Source organism: Peromyscus maniculatus, chromosome 8 (genome assembly GCF_049852395.1).
Source record: "Peromyscus maniculatus bairdii isolate BWxNUB_F1_BW_parent chromosome 8, HU_Pman_BW_mat_3.1, whole genome shotgun sequence".
Lineage (NCBI taxonomy): Eukaryota > Metazoa > Chordata > Mammalia > Rodentia > Cricetidae > Peromyscus > Peromyscus maniculatus.
The window spans coordinates 89,663,691-89,679,362 of record NC_134859.1 but is presented as its reverse complement, the minus strand read 5'-3'; the positions used below and the strand labels follow the sequence as shown (position 1 = coordinate 89,679,362).

At 40.0% G+C, this 15,672-nt stretch overlaps 1 protein-coding gene and 1 pseudogene across 14 annotated transcripts in view; both read left to right on the top strand.

The window, feature by feature from the left end:
- The window catches only part of Gpatch8 (G-patch domain containing 8), an 86,076-nt gene that overhangs the window by 29,038 nt on the left and 41,366 nt on the right, over positions 1-15,672 (top strand). For 4 of the 14 annotated variants that reach the window (XM_076543437.1, XM_042282900.2, XM_076543441.1 and 1 more), the window contains one exon: positions 7,628-7,699. The exons of the other annotated variants lie outside the window; for them this stretch is intronic. The gene's annotated coding sequence lies outside the window, so the exon portion shown is untranslated. The remainder of the gene's footprint in view (positions 1-7,627; positions 7,700-15,672) is intronic. 14 annotated transcript variants of the gene reach the window in all.
- On the top strand, positions 13,953-14,559 carry LOC102920761 (ATP synthase F(0) complex subunit g, mitochondrial pseudogene; annotated as a pseudogene).

Genomic DNA, 15,672 nt, shown 5'->3' with positions numbered 1-15,672 from the left:
AGAGGCCATTTCTCAGATTTAGATCAAGCTCTGGAAAATACATGATTTAAAGTTCTGTTGTACTTTTCCTTTAAACTGTACCAGTCATTCGATAAAACCCAAAATACTAACATGTCTTCCTCTGAGCTCTTGCTCTTTGGAAAGCAACCAACCGAATTTACATTTTTTTTTTAAAGATTTATTTATTTATGTATACAGTGTTCTGCCTGCATGCCCTGCAGGCCAGAAGAGGGCACCAGATCTCATTACAGATGCTTGTGAGCCACCATGTGGTTGCTGGGAATTGAACTCAGGACCTTTGGAATAACAGCCAGTGCTCTTAACCTCTGAGCCATCTCTCCAGCCCCCGAATTTACATTTTAGTTCTTGCTGGTTTGAAACTATTGATGGTTGCAGATTTGATGTAAATGCTATCTCAGAAGCAGGGGAAACTGCTTTTGACCATAAAGGGCCTTATATAAAGGGAGGTTTAAAGATAATTGTGCCAATAAGAATCTTTTGAAGTTTGGAAATGGCTCTTTACATGAATGCTGAAATCCAATCAGTGTGTTAAGATAAGCAAGAGAACAGGGAGTGCTAGACTCTTCCATTTAGTAAAACTTGCTTTTGCCAGGCACCTGAGGTAGTGCACACTTATAATTCTAGCACTTGGGAGATGGAAGCAGAAATTTGAGGTCATCCTGGGCTACCTGGTGAGACTGTCTCAAAAACTAAACCAAAACACCACTAACAAACAACTATTGGTTTGTTTGTGTTATGGATTAAACTGGAGGCTTCAGGCATGCTGGGCAAACATTCTACCAATGAGCTATATCCCTAGCCCTGCTTTTAAAATTCTTATTTTTATTCCTTTATTTGGGGGGGTGGGGACAAGGTTTCTCTGTGTAGTCCTGGCTATCCTGAAACTTGCTCTGTAGACTAGGCTGTCCTCAAACTCAGAGATCCACCTACCTCTGCCTCCTGAGTGCTGGGATTAAAGGTGTGTACTACCACCACCCTGCAATCTCAGTTTTTAAAAAAGAACTCTATTGAATTTTGATTTTCTTTAAATTATTACTTTCTTGAAAAGAAGGTCTTTGGGGTCTGAGTTTTGTATTTTGTTTATTTTGTTTTGTTGAAATAGGTATTACTCAGGGTAGCTTCAAAATTCCATGGTTCTCTTGCCTCATATCCCCAGGTATTGGGAGTATAGGTGTACAGTACCATACTCAGTGTGGTCTTTGAGAAAAATGAATTAAGTTTTATTGGTGCTATAGTTCCAGCTCCATGGTAACATGCACGTAGTGAACCCACAGGAACTCATAAATACCTTTACTTAAAAGTACAAGGGAAATTGAGAGCTTATTTGCAGTTTAGTTTAGTTATGTTCTATTTTCTTGAGACAGGCCTGAAACTTGAAATGTAGACCAGGCTGGCCTTGATTTTTGTACTGATCCTCCTGCCTCTGTCTCTTGAATTCTGAGATTACAGCTTTTATGTGTTCCTTGTTTGTTTTCTTATTGGGTTGGGGTGAGGATGGACCAGGGCCTCCTTTTAGTCCAGGCTGGCCCTGAACTGTATGACTCCACAGCCTTAGCCTGTTAATTATAGGAATTACATATTTTTGCCACCACGCCTAGCCTCTTTTCTAGTCCAGTTGTGATAAATCATATGACTAATTTATCTTTTCCCTTCTTTCCCCTTCTTTGCTTTGTGTTCTGAATATCTACCCCAGGACTTTGTATATCCTGTGTCTGTGCACTGCTGTAGAGCTACACCCAACGCTTCTCTGTGTAACTTTCTGCTTTTGTTGGTTTGTTCTTTGGAAACAGGGCTCATTATGTAGCCATGGCCTCTGCCTCTGCCTGCTTGGGTGGCTTTACTTGGCTATTTTAAGGGTGTAGTTTAGCAGTGTTAAGTATATTCACATTGTTGACTTTTTAAAAATAGCTAGTAAAAAATCTTTTAAAGATTAAACGTCAAAGCCAGGCAGTGGTGGCACACGCCTTTAATCCCAGTGCTTGGGAATTAGAGGCAGGCGGATCTCTGTGAGGCCAGTCTGGTCTACAGAGCAAGTTTCAGGACAGCCAGAGCTGTTACACAGAGAGACCTTATCTCAAAAAACAAAACAGAAATTAAGGGTCAAGTTAGTTTTATAAATAGCTTTATTTCTTATTATCACATTCAGCATTGTGCAGGTATTATGCTGGATTTTGTCATGTAACTTACTCCAATTAACACATGATTTGACCTAGAATAGACCATAGTAATGGTACTTTTAGGTAATTTGTAACATGTTTTTCACTGTTCTAAGTCTTTGCTATGATTAATTATAGAAGAAAGCCCTTTTACTTTGATAAAAATGATAATGCCTTCTTGGTATCATACTTTTACTGTAGATAATTCTAGGCTCACACGTTATTATAAATTTTCATTCTTATTTGAAATTAGGACTCTTAACATATTGAACATACAACCATTCACTAAATTTTAAACATGATCTCGTTAAGCCTTTTTTTTTTTTTTTTGGGTCAAAAGTTGAAATGTTATTTCAGCCCATGCAAGGCTTTTTACAGGTGACACCATACTCCTTGGGGCTCCAGTGTAGGTAGTGGACACTGGATAGGTTGAGGATAGGGCATGTTGACTCTAAAATAAAGTTCTCTGTGCCAAGATATCAAATTGCATTTTGTAAGCTGGATATTCCTTTTTGTATTTGAGTTTTATTATTAATTTATCTTTCCTTGTGTTCATTATAATATTGTAAATACTTATTAAAAATCTTTATTGTATATGGCAGATAATTGTTACTGTTAAAAATAAAGACCTGCAGAAAAGTAATGTTGATAAAATATCTGTCATCTGAAGGAGAGAGCCCAGCCTGTGAAAAACATTTTGCACCATTATATATCATAGAATCAGAGGATATAATTAATTCAGAACAAAACAATGACTTGATTGTATTTTGTGACCGTTAGACTGGATGCATTTCTGAAAATAATTTTATAACGTTTTATGGCCTTGAAATTGAATTATTATATTGCTGTGAGATGTGTTTCCTTAGTAGGTTTAGCTCAGAAGTGGTGCCTAAACTTCCTTTGTTACATTGTCTACATTATTTGTTGGTTTGGCTGTTTTGTTTTGATTGTAAACTAAAAGTTCCAGTCTTGGGAAATATGAATGGAGTCTGATACTATTTCAGAACTCATCCTGTTTAGAAAGATAAAACAGTAGAATTAGACAGCTAACATATTTACTGAGTTACTAGGATATTATTTTTGGCTCTGCATGGTGGCCCATGTCTATAATCTCAGAATTCAGGAAGCTGCAGCTGAAGCTGGTAAATTACCTTTAGTTCATAATGAGACTCTGTCTCAAAAGGACATTGTTTCTGCCTTTTAAGCTTATTTCCCAACACAAACCTCCCCCCCCCCAAAAAAAAAAAAAAAAAAAAAAACTAAAAACTTGCTCCTTTTAACTGCTTGAGACCTTTAGGCCAGGGACCATACTGTGCCTTATATTTTTTGTGACTTTCTGTCTTAGGTAATTTTTATTATTATTATTTAAAATTTACTATTACTTATTTTATGTGTTAAGTCTTTTGCCTGCACGCATGTCAGTGCCCCACATGCATGCATGGTGCCCACAGAGACCAGAAGAGGGCATTGGATCCTCTGAGACTGGAGTTACGGGTGGTTGTGAGCTCATCTGTGGGGGCAGGGAATTGAAGCTGTGTCTTTTGGAAGAGCAGCCAGTGTTCTTAACTGCTGAGTAATCTCTCTAGACCCTTATTTATTTATTTATTTATTTATTTATTTATTTATTTATTTATTTATTTATTTTTAAAGATTTACTTTTATTTATGTGCATATATATGTGTGTGTGATTGTTTGGTGGTACATGTATGCCACAGTGTACATGTGAAGGTCAGAGGACAACTTTTGGGAGGCAGTTCTCTTCTTCTATGTGGGTTTTGAAAACTGAACTCCCAGGAAAGGCTCCAAAGCTACACAGAGAAACCCTGTCTCAGAAAACCAAAAAAAAAAAGGGGGGGGCAGGCAGGGGGAGGAAGAAAGAAAACTGAACTCAGGCCATCAGGCTTAGTGGCCAGTGCCTTTACCCACTAAGCCATGTCACTGGGCCTTTTTGAAGGGTGGCAGAGGGAAGGGTTTCTTTTACTAACTCACACCAGTCATCCTGGTTCAGCCAGCCAAGTTCTGTGTTGGGATTGCAGGAGTTAGCTACTATACCTGGCATTGTACACTCCCTTCTTGAACAAAATCAAGAACGTGACTGTCCTGAATATTGCTTTGGTCTTCTTGAGAATAAGGATTTTCAGTTACTTTTGTGTAAAAGTACTTCATTTGGGTTGTGTTCCGTTATGTTTGGTTTTGTGATTGGGTCTTGCCCTGTAGCTCAGACTGGCTTTAGATGTGGCAATCCTCCTGTCCTTGCTTCCTGAGTGCTGGTATTACAAGCACACATCGATGCTCCTGCCTGGATCCATCTTTAGATACGTTAAATGTTTAAAAAAGTACATTTATCTATTACAGTGTGGGGGGGTACGTATGCATATGGAGGTCAGAGGACAACTTGTGGGAGTTGGTTCTCTCTACCATGTGGGCCATAGGGACTAGACTCAGTGTCAGGCTTGGCCTTGGGCCTATCCTCACAGGCCCATCTTGCCAGACTTTTTTTTTCTTTTACTTATGTATGTATTTTTTTTTTTTTTTTTTTTTGGTTTTTCGAGACAGGGTTTCTCTGTGTAGCTTTGCGCCTTTCCTGGAACTCGCTATGGAGACCAGACTGGCCTCGAACTCACAGAGATCCGCCTGCCTCTGCCTCCCGAGTGCTGGGATTAAAGGCGTGCGCCACCACCGCCCGGCTACTTATGTATGTATTTTATGAGTGCTTTATCTGCATGTATGCGTGCATGCCAGAAGAGAGCATCAGACCCCATTATAAGTGGTTGTGAGCTGCCATATGGTTGCTGGGAATTGAACTCACTCAGAACCTCTGGAAGAGCAGGTAGTGCTCTTAACCGCTGAGCCGTCTCTCCAGCCCCTAGACTTTTTTTTAATTATATTTGTTTATTGCACTGTGTGCCTGCATGCATGTGTGTTAGGGCATAGCTTGCTAGAGTAGGTTCTCTCCTTCCACTCCATGGATCCCAGAGATCAGACTCAGGTCACCAGGCTAGTGGCAAGCACTTTTTTCACCAAACCATCTCTAGCTCCATATTTAGATGTTTTAACTGAATTAGAGGTAATCAATTTCAGGCCTGTTATAAACATTATAAACTGGGTTACGTTCATCTTACTAATCTGTTTTCCAGTATAGGACACTAGCATCTAATACGCATTGTATATATTAGTACTACTAGACTCTAGTGTCTGTGCTTTTTAATCTTCTTCTATGGGTTTTAATCTTAAAGTTTTTATCATTTTTTTAAAGATTTATTTATTTATTTATTATGTATACAACATGTATGACCAGAAGAGGGCACCAGATCTCATTACAGATGGTTGTGAGCCATCATGTGGTTGCTGGGAATTGAACTCAGGAACTCTGGAAGAGCAGTCAGTGTTCTTAACCTCTGAGTCTCACTTTATAGTCAAGGCTAGCCTGGAATTCACTGTGTAGTACATACTGACCTGAAACCTGGGGTAGTCTTCCTGCCTCAGCCTCCCAAAGTGCTGGGATTACAGATGAGTACCAGCATGCCCGGCTTGTTTTAGAGCTTCACCAGCCTGAGGATTCCTGTGTTTAAGTCAGGAATGGTGGTGCATGCCTTAGTTGCAGCACTGGAAGGGAAGTGTTGGAATTTCATGGTTCCTGAAACCTTGTCAAAGGGAACATTGTACACAGTTTAGGTATTAAACAGAGACATTCTACATTTTATGGTAACACATGGCTATCCTCTAAATTTGTGTTTGTGAAGGAGACTCTGAAGAGGTTGTAGATTGCTCTTTTATGCATCTTTTAAAAGTTTTAAAAGTTGAAACACTTGTGCTGGTGTGCATGCACATACATGTAATTTTTAATTTATTTTGGCAGTGTTGGTGGTTGAATCCAGATCTTTATGCTAGCTAGTTAAAAATTCTAAAGTAGGGCTGGAAAGATGGCTCAGTGGTTAAGAGCGTTGGCTTCTCTTCCTGGGGTCCTGAGTTCAATTCCCAGCAACCACATCGTGGCTCAGAACCATCTGTAATGAGATCTGGTGCCCTCTTCTGGCCTCCAGACAGAACACTCTATACATAATACATAAATCTAAAAAAAAAGAAAAAAGAAAGAAAAGAAAAAGAAAAAAAAATTCTAAAGTAATTAATAGTGAGATTGGATCTTACTGTGTTGCCCAGGCTGGTCTTGAACTCCTGGTCCAGATGATCCTCCTTCCTTAGCTTCCTGGATAGTTAGCAATACTGGCACAGGCACTAGAGAACTTTTTTCCACACATGTGCATATTCAGTTTTGTTGTACAAGGCACACCCGTGGAGGTTAGGGAATAACTTTCTGTAATTAGTTCTTTGTTTCCTTCTTTTTAAGGCAGGGTCTTTTTTGTCCTAGCTGTCCTGGAACTCACTATGTAGGCCAAGCTGGCCTCGAACTCATAGAGATCTGCTTGCCTCTGCTAGGATTAAGGACAAGTGCTAAGAACAAATGCTGTGATTAAAGGTGGGTGCCATCACGCCTGGCTCCTTCCACTTTGTTAATCATTTATTTTTAATTCATGGGAATTTGTGTTTTGCCTGCATGTTTTGTCTGCATGAAGGTGTTGTATCCCCTGGAACTGGAGTTAGAGGCAGTTATGAGCTGTGATGTAGATGCTGGGAATTGAACCCGGTTCCTCTGGAAGAGCAGCCAGTGCTTTTAACCGTTGAGCCATCTCTCCAGCTCCTTCCTTCCACTTTTTTGAGACAAGGTATCATAGAGGCTGGTCTCAAACTCATTATGTAGCCAAGGATGATGAATTCCTGATAATCCTTCTACATCCAGAGTACTGAGATTATGGGTTTTATAGGTGCTAGGGATTGAATGAACCCAGGACTTCTTGTATGCTAGACTAGCACTTCACCAGTTCTACAAGTCCCCAGCCCTATCGATCAGTTTTCTTTACATATTCTTGTGACAGATACAGTTTTTTTGAGTGGCATATTTGTAAAAGTACAGTCTCTATTTTCCCCTGTGAAGTTTAGGAAAATGGAAGTAATATTAAGTACGTATTATAGGCCAAATATTGATCTAGGATCTAGATGTTTCTCATTGTCCTGTTTAATAAAATATATAGTTTCTGGGGGGAGAGGGGGTAAGTTGAGACAGTGTCTCTCATAGCTAGGGCTGGCCTTGAACTCCTGATCTTTCTGGGCCAGCCTCTTGAATGCTGGGATCCTAGGTAAGCATCATCATGCTTGGCTCATTTGTTTTGAGATAAGGTTTCACCGTGTGGCCTGTGCTGGCCTCCAGCTCTCAGTGATCCTCCTGCCCTATCTTCCTAGTGCTGGCATTATAGATATGAGTGACCAGGCCAAGTTAAGTATGCTCATTTTATAAATTGAAACAGTTTTAGAAAAGTCCCACAGCTACTGAGTATCTGCCATTTAAGTATAAGCATGACTTTAAATCTACTTTATACCCTTTTTCCTTTCAGAAAAAGCTGATACTGAAAATAGGAATGGAATGGGGGAGGTCAGGAAACATAGCTCCTGAATCACAAAGCAAGGTATGGATTGTCAGGAAGGCTTGTGCCTAGTGTGGGGTGTGTTTGTGACCCAAGCTTCTGGAAGTAAGAGTCAAGATCCCCAGTATGAGGTCTATAGTTTGAGACCAGTGTTGTCTCCATACATTAGTTTACACAGAGCTCATATAGTTTAGGAAGCACCAATTCTCCCTAATGATTAAGTAAGTCTGTTTTAGTACATTTGTCAAAGACAAGCCTAATCTTAGTAGTTTCTGAGTTACGTTTAGTAAGGTCTCTGGTTCTGAGAGCCTTAAACTTTTTTTTAATCAAAGTCTTGCAATATCATCCAGGCTGGCTTTGAACTTGTAGCCTTTTGCCATAGCCTTTGGAGTGCTAAGATTATAGTTGAAAAACAAAACATCTGGCTATCTTTAATCTTCTTAGTAGAAATTAGTTAATACAGATATTGTACTTAATTTATAAAATTAGATTAAAAAGATAAATCCCAGAAAGTAAATAAAAATTAGAATTCAGTCTTGAGTAAGAGGTCAATTTTTTGTTGTTGTTTTGTGTGTGTGCAGGGTTTTTTGTTTGTTTGGTTGGTTGGTTTTTTTTAGATTTATTTTTAGAGACAAGAAAGATAGCTGAGTGATTAGGAGCACTCATTGCTCTTGTGGAGGACCTGGAATCACTTTCCAGCATCTATCTACATGGTGGTAAAAACCATCAGTAACTTCACATCCGAGTAGTCAAACGCCTTTGACCTCAGGCACGAGGCACACATGTGGTGCACATGCATGTTCAGGCAAAACACTGATACATATAAAATAAAGAAATTCTTTCCAGACAGGGTTTCCTGGATCTCACTCTGTAGACCAGGCTGTCCTTGAACTAACAGAGATCCTCCTGCCTCTGCCTCCTGAGTGCTGGGATTAAAGGCATGGGCCACCACCACCTGGCCTATATGTGTGTGTGTCTTTCTTTCTTTTCTTTCTTTCTTTCTTTCTTTCTTTCTTTCTTTCTTTCTTTCTTTCTTTCTTTCTTTCTTTCTCTCTCTCTCTCTCTCTCTCTCTCTCTCTCTTTCTTTCCTTCTTTCCTCCTTTCTTTCTTTCTTTCTTTTTCTTTTTTTTTTTTTGAGACAGGGTTTCTCTGTGTAGCTTTGCGCCTTTCCTGGAACTCACTCTGTAGACCAGGCTGGCCTGGAACTCAGAGATCCGCCTAGCTCTGCCTGCCGAGTGCTGGGATTAAAGGCATGCACCACCACCACCACCACCACCACCACCACCACCACCACCACCACCGCCGCCGCCCGGCTGTATGTGTGTTTCTTTGAGACTATATGTCACATGTGTAGGGCTCCCAGTAGAAGCCAGAAGAGGGTGTTGGATCCTTTGGAGCTAGAATTATAGCCTCCAGTCCTCTGGAAGAAATGTATGCACCTTTAACACTGAACCATTTTTCCAGTCCCAAGAGGTCTAAATTTTAGAGCTAAAAGGGTGAGGGGAGGCTATAGTGATAGCTCAGCAGTTAAAGCATTTGTTGCCCATGCAAAGGACCAGGGTTCAGTTCACAGCACCCAATGACTGTCTGTTACTCCAGTTCCAGGGACCCAGCACCCTCTTCTGACTTGTGCAGACACCGGTACACATAGGTACATTCAGGCAGAGCACTCATACACATAAAATCTTAAAAATATATAAATTTAAAAAAGAAAGGGTCCGTCCTAGTGGCACACACCTTTAATCCCAGCACTTGGGAGACAGAGGCAGGTGGATCACTGTGAATTCCAGGACAGCCAGAACTACATAGTCAGACCTTGTCTCAAAAAACAACAGCAAAAAATAATAATAAAATTAAGAAAGAAAGGGATTGGAGAAGAATAGAAAGGAGTGGTGAACTGTAGAGAAAAAGAATATAATGGAAAAGATTGGTTTTTGTTTTGGTTTGGTTTGGTTTGGTTTTTCGAAACAGTGTTTCTCTGCATAGCTTTGCACCTTTCCTGGAGCTTACTTGGTAGCCCAGGCTGGCCTCGAACTCACAGAGATCTGCCTGCCTCTGCCTCCCGAGTGCTGGGATTAAAGGCGTGCGCCACCACTGCCCGGCTTTGGTTTTTGTTATAAGAGCATCATATTTAAAGAGTACATCTCGGGACTAAGGAGATGACTCATCAGTTAACAGAATACATATACTGCTTATACAGAAGACTGGTTTTGGATCCCAGAACTCCTGTCAGGTGGCTCACAACTGCTTGTAACTCCAGCTCCAGGGGATTTAGACACTGCTGGCCTCATGTGCACATAACCCCACACTGATAGAAGTAACCAAAAGTAGTAAAATTTAAAGAATATGCCAGGCAGTGGTAGAGCATGCCTTTAATCCTAGCACAATTTCAGATTAAAATTGAGAACAAGTGAAAGTTGAAGGCAATTTTTCCTTTTATCATTTTACTTTCTATTTTTTAGTTATGAAAAGAATGTGGAGCTGGGGAGGTAGCTTAGTCAGTAAAGTGTTTGTCATGCAAGTGTGACGATCTCAGTTTGATCCCTAGAGCCCATGAAAAAAGCTAGTCATGGTGGTGCATACCTGTAACCCCATCTTAGGAGACAGAAACCAGCAGCCTCCAGGCCAAAGAGACCCAGACCCTGTCTATCAAAACAAGGCAGGTGGTACCTGAGGAACAACTGGGGCTTACCTCTGATGCCTGTGAGACGCGCACGCAAGTGCTGGGGGTGGGGTGGGGGTGATGCAGGGTCTCACACAGCTCAGATTGGCCTCAAAGCTTGTGTGGTAGATGATGACCTTCGGTTCCTGATCCCCAAGCCTCTACCTCCAAATGCTGAAATTACAGGTGTGCACCAATGTACTGGCTAACTAAATGAAAAACATCTTTTCTGTTTGTTTGTTTGTTCATTCATTGTTTTAGAGGTGGGGGTCTTACTATGCAGGCCTGGTTGCCCTGTGTAGACCATACTAGTCTCAAACTGAAAGAAATCCATCCACCTCTGCCTGTCAAGTGCTGGGAATAAAGGTGTATGCACAATGCCCAACATAAATGAAATATTTTTTTAGAGATCGTTTTTTTTATTGATTAGTTTAATTTTAGAAAAATCTTGGATGATAATGATGTTGTATGTGTGCGTTATGTATCATGTATTGGGCTTGTGTATGGAGGTCAGAGATAGTTTGCCTCTGTATACGCCAGGCTAGCTAGCCTGTAGTTGTCGTACAATTTTCATGTCTCTGAGATAAAATTTCCATTTTTCAGATCAAAAAATTGACTCTTATTTTTTTGAGATAAGGTTTTCCTATGGCTCAATGTTAACCATGCTGGCCCTGAACTGGGAGTCTTCTGCCTCCACCTCCTGGGTGCTTGCTTTACAGGCATGCACCACCATACTTGACAGGAAGTTCCCATTCCAAACAACAATTTGTCCAAAATCCTTTAGCAAATAAGTAGTAGAATTGTGCTAAAATGTGTATGTTTTATTTCTGTTTTAGCAGAATCTTCATAAGTATGTTTTTGTTTGTTTGTTTTTTGGGTTTTTTTTTTTTGTTTGTGTGTGTGTGTGTGTGTGTGTGTGTGTGTGTGTGTGTGTGTGTGTGTGTGTGTAATCTGAGCCTTTAATCAGTGTGCTGTATGGTATGCCTAAACAGTTTACTGGATCCTTCGATTTTGATAGAATTATAATACAGGACAGTTGTCTACCTTGCTCTCCAACAATTTGGAAATGGCTCTGAATATGATATATTTTCTTTAGAAACTTGAAGTAATCATATATAGTCTTCATACTCTTCATACTTAATATAAATTCACTAGAAACTAGAAGCTAAGTTAGGTAGTAAAAACTTTTCATAGACTTTTTTCTTTTGGTTTTTTGAGACAGGGTTTCTCTGTGAAACAGAGACCTTTTTGAAAGTTAGTTCTCTTCCTACCATGTAGGTCCTCCTGGAGATCACATTCAGATTGTCAGATTGGCTGTGTAGACAGGTGGGCCTCAAATTTGAGCTGTTTTTCTGCCTTATCTTCTGAGTGTTGAGGTTATAGGTATGGGCCACTGTGCCTAGTTTCCCCCTTGATTTTTTTTTCTTACGTTTTATTTTTTGTGGAATTTTTAGTTTTCTACCATGTATAATTTTTATTGTGTATTTTGTTTGCCCTTCTTAAACTATGCGTTTCTAAAGACTAGTAATTAATGTTTTTTTGCATATTCTTTGTTATTACTTTTCGTGTTTTTTATTGTATATATATTTACTGACAGAATACCCCAGAACTACACTAAGTTTTCAAGAAAGATAGGGACTAGTGAGATGTCTCAGTAGGTAAATGTGCTTGCTGTCAAGCCTAACTGAGTTTGATATCCATGACCCACATAGTAGAAGGAGAGAACTGACTCCTCTGACCTCTGATCTCCACATGCACACACCACGACATTCACCACCACCGCCACCACCAAATAAATAAATACATGTAGATTGGAGGGGGAAATAGGAGGATGAGTTAGGAGCTGGGCAGGTGGGGGTGGTCCTGTGATCCCAGCACTTCAGAGGCTGGGGCAGGAGGTTCATAAGCAGGCTGGCCTGGGCTATATAACAAAACCTGGGGGTGCATAGAATAAAACTATAAATTATAACCCATGCCTACTTAGGACTAATGGGGAAACATAGAACAAATATGAGTATTATAATGGTAATACTAGGTTGGGGATTTAGTTCAGTGCTTGCAAGCACAAGGCCCTGGGTTCGTTCCTCAGTTCTGGGGGGGAAAATGGTAATACTAGAGAATTGAACAATTTAACTTAGAATTTTGTTGTTTGAATGTTAGATGGTCTTATATTAAAAAACCCAGAGCCAGATATCAAGTTGAAAACTGAAAGAGCCGAGAAGCAGAGCAGCCAGACATTAGTTCTTAACCTCTACGAAATCCTCCGGCTAAAGAGATTGAGTTCCTATTTCCTTGTGCCTTATAGACCTTTCTCTGCCCAGACATTCCTGGGATGAAAGGTGTGTACTACCATTGCCTGGCTCTGTTTCCAGCGTGGCCTTGAACTCACAGACATCCAGACAGATCTCTGCCTCCCCAGTGATAGGATTAAGGGTGTGTGCCACCACTGCCTGACCTCTATGTCTAATCTAGGGGCTGGCTCTGTCCTCTGATCCTCATGCAAGTTTATTAGGATACACAATGTATCACCACATTTCCCCTTTTTTGTCTAAAATAATAAAAGAAGGTTATAACTAATATAAGAAAAACTATATACAATATATACAACCAAGAGTTGCATTAATAATGTCTAGTCCATAAACATTTAACAAATTCAGAGAAAATACTCCATTGTCTATTCTAGTTTTGTGCATCCAAAGTGTTGTACCCAATTTACTTTCTATCCTAACTTGTATTACCAACCGAAAACTATTTCTTGATGTCTTTCAAACTTATACATTTTACACATCTTTAGTGAGTTTCTTTTCTGAATTTGTTAACAAGGAAAACTGTAACTATAACTGTTTAATCTTCAACTCCCTCAGAGACCTGAGAAGGAAATAATATTACCTAAGTAAGCAGGAAGTGCAAACAAGCTACTTCCGAAAAATTTGTGAGAAATGACAGAAACAGCTGGCTGCCTGGACAGTCACCCAAGATTTCTCTGCAATATTGGGCCATCCACCTTTGGCCTACAGGCCTAGCATATCTGACAGACTTATCTGTGAAGCAAGATTTTGTGAAGGGCTTTCCTACCTTGTCTGAAAGATTCAGCAATCCTTTCATGTTCTGCTTGTCCATTTTGGACAGCATACTGTCAGCAGTTGAGGTAAAGGGCACTTTCTTGCCCAGTGACTAACTTGCCACAATGAAAGTAAACTCCGTATGGAGTTTCTTCGATGCATATCATCTTCTCTGAAGTATATTTGAGCTGCCTGGAGCAGACATGTCTCATTATCATAAAAAAAGAATCTATGTTAATAAAATATCTTGAATGCTATATTCTGTAGATCTCTAAAGTGTTTGAAGATGATCTGTCTATCTAAAATATATTTCTGTTTGACCTTGAAAACATACCTAATATGGCTACAAGTTTGATTGTGATAGGTGACTAAATATTAACTTGCATTTCTTTATATCCTAATTAATTGGTAATAATAGCTTTCAGGGACTAGCAATTTGCTTTACATTGTTAAATGAACTGTATAGGTACAATACCTTGAACAAGATTAGAAATATATGTGTAATATTTTCTAACAAAGTCTCAAATTTGTATCAATATACTTAACTTATATACAATATACAAAAATCCAATCCAATGTGAAATACTTAAAACTAGTAGTTGTGGGGCCTGCATACTGTCAGCAGTTGAGGTAAAGGACATTTTCAAGGGTGACGGGTCCTTCCAAGGGTGACATTCAGCTGGCAGTTCGAGGAGACGGACCTTCCACCCTAGACCATGGCCAAGTTCATCCGTAACTTCGTGGAGAAGGCCCCGGGACTAATAACCGCTGCCATGACTAACTCGAAGCCTCAATTGGCCACATTTTGCGGTACACCAAGTTTGAGCTAGTTCCCCCAACTCCTACTGAATTCCCTGCAACTATTCAGAGTGCAAAAAAAAAAAAAAAAAAAAATTCAAAGTGCTAAAACTGGTAGCTTTAAGCACCTTACAGTTAAGGAAGCTATGCTGAATGATTTGGTGGCCACTGAGGTATGGATGTGGTTTTATATCGGAGAGATCTAGGCAAACGTGGCATTGTTGGCTATGTTTGAAGACTGATCTTTAACATCTCATTTTATTTGAGTTCCTATTTGAATGTTCTTTGACCACATATAATGAAACTGCTATCTGAATAAAATATTAGCTGTCGGGGGAAAAAAAAACAAAACAAACTAGTAGTTGCTTTCTAAAAGTAGATTCAAGACCTTTTTATCTTATCATCTCTAGTGTTAAGTTAATAATAAACTGCAATCTAGATAATCAATTAGATAATCAATCCCAGGGCTTTGTGTGTGCTAGGCAAGTGCTCTACCAGCTGAACCATACCCCCAACTTAAGGAAGATTATAAGAACACCAAGTAAAAAGTATATTTCAGCTGGGGAAGTGGTAACACATCTCAGCACTGGGGAGGCAGAAGCAGGCAGCTCTCTGAGTTCCAGGCTTGCCTGGTCTGCAGAGTGAGATCCAGGACATGGGGGGTGGGGGGGGTGGGAGTTACACAGAAAAACCCTGTGTGGAAGAAAAAAAAAAAGAGAGCTTATTTATTTAGTAGCTGTTTTATAAAGAAGCTAAAAGCAAACATAACCTCAGTACTTGGGAAACTGAGACATGGAGAATCAAAGACTCAGAACCAGTATGGGTCACATAGCAAAACTGTCTCCAACCACAGAGAACGAAGAGATTACCACCAACATAAACAGCAGGGGGTATTATTTAGAAAAGAAAACATATCTCCCATGGTAATATCTCCCATGTACATAGGAATTTTTTTTTTTTCCTTTTGAAGGGGTGAACAGTGTCACTATGTACTCTGGAATAGCCTCAAAATCAAAATCCTCCTGCCCCAGCCTCCAGAGTGTTGAGATTTTAAGCATATGCCACCATACCCTGCAAATCCAATTTATTTATTTATTTATTTTTGAGTAGGGTCTTTCCATGTAGTCCTTGCTGTCCTGGAACTCACTAAATATACCAGGCTGGCCTTGAACTTACAGACATCCACCTGCCTCTGCCTCCCAAGTGATATATAATTTTTATTTTATTTTTCCCCCCTTAACACTGTGTAGACCTGACTGGCCTGGACTCTGACTGCCTCTGCCTCCTGAGTGCTGGGATTAAGGCTGCACATCTGATTTTTTTTTTTGTTTTTGTTTTTGTTTTGTCTTTTGAGACAGGGTTTCTCTGTGTAGCTTTGGAGCCTGTCCAGGAACTCACTCTGTAGCCCAGGCTGGCCTCAAACTCACAGAGATTCGCCTGCCTCTGCCTCCGAGTGCTGGGATTAAAGGCATGCGCCACCACCGCCCAGCCAA